General features: G+C 41.4%; 1 protein-coding gene across 1 annotated transcript in view; it reads left to right on the forward strand.

The window, feature by feature from the left end:
* Positions 1-1,477, forward strand: part of LOC119586800 (differentially expressed in FDCP 8 homolog A-like) — a gene marked incomplete in the record, with an annotated part of 25,665 nt that overhangs the window by 20,685 nt on the left and 3,503 nt on the right.

Genomic DNA, 1,477 nt, shown 5'->3' on the forward strand with positions numbered 1-1,477 from the left:
ACAACAGTTATTTTCACAGATGTAGTAAACATGTAGATATCATGAAGATTGTTTTTTTTTCATGTGAAATTCTGTTTCAAAATCTGTTCATGTGATATACTAAAATTTTCATTCATTAAAAGCAGTGATAATGAATTTATTGTTCCTTCCAGGCCTGATACAAACATTACAGCAGTCAGGCATGAAGCTAATCAGATATATCAACTGAGTTGACTTTGTGCACCCATAATAGTTGCAGGGCATATCCAGTAATCAGGGAAGACAAAAAGGAAAAAAAACGCCCCTGTCATCCCCTCATTCGTCTACTAATCTTCCCCTCCATCAACTCTGTTGTTGTGAAATAGGGAAAATCAAATTTCTCTTCTCTGCCTGGGAATGGAAACTGTGCAGTGCTCTGTTTCTTGTGGCTAGATTTTGTGTTCTTAATTACTCTGGAAGTGCACATTTGCAGCTTTGTTGCTTCATGGGATTCATCTTGGTTTTACTGTCTTTTAGGTAAATTTTAATTTTGTTTATTGTCTGCATCTGTTACTTGCTTAGGTAGGGGGAGTTTTGTCCTTTCATGGTATTTCCTATTTTGCATTGTGTTGATTGTCTCGCCTCAGCTCTGTTTTAGTGGTGAAAAGCACTCCTGTGAGGTTTCTTCATCCACCCTGAAATAGCACCTTGCTTGTGGCTTCATCCCAGATGTGTTGGGGGCTAACTGGCATCCTATTTTCCCCCACCTGTAAAATCTGGCTCTGCTACCACTTTGTATTTTTATATTGGAAGTTTCACTCTTTCCCTGTGGTGTTTGCAAGATGGTATCCTGGCCTGTAGGTGCAAGTATGTTTACCTGTACACCTAAAATGTGGCCAGGCCCTTGACTCTTCTTTGCTGCCCTCTTCAGGCCAGCGAGTTATGGTATGTCCTTAAACAGGTGGATTATTCACTTCCAGTCCAGCCTCAACAAGACAGTTGGTCACACTGAGTTGTGCTAGGCTGGCCCACAAATATTCTCTGTTTTTGTATCTAGGTTAGCTAGTCATATTGTACCCTTACAGGTTCATGTCTCCTCTGTAGCAATGCAGTTATCTCCATCAGGGTCTCTTGGTGTGGTGGGAATCCACAACACCCTCTGCCTCCTCCTGTGAGGTAGGGGTGACAGATTTTGATGGGGGTAGCTTCTGCTAGGGGTTGTCTCCTTCTCACTTCATTCTTGTGACTGGGAAGGCTTATGTTCAACTGTTATGGCTGCATGAAGTTATCCCAATTGAGATTTCCAGTTGTGTTCATTTGTGTTCACTGTAATCTTTGCACCAGACCTCCCAGACGGGGAATGAGCATTTTTCCTAAATCAATTGTCTCATTATGCTTGTATATATGATGCTTAAAGCTACATTGCAGCTGGTTTGACTCTAGTATATAATTATTTATGATCTGCACCAGTTCTTTTGTAACTTTTCCCCTTCTCAGCCATGTTGTGCTGTGGCTAAGC

The sequence above is a fragment of the Penaeus monodon genome, chromosome 22 (assembly GCF_015228065.2).
Source record: "Penaeus monodon isolate SGIC_2016 chromosome 22, NSTDA_Pmon_1, whole genome shotgun sequence".
Taxonomy (NCBI): domain Eukaryota; kingdom Metazoa; phylum Arthropoda; class Malacostraca; order Decapoda; family Penaeidae; genus Penaeus; species Penaeus monodon.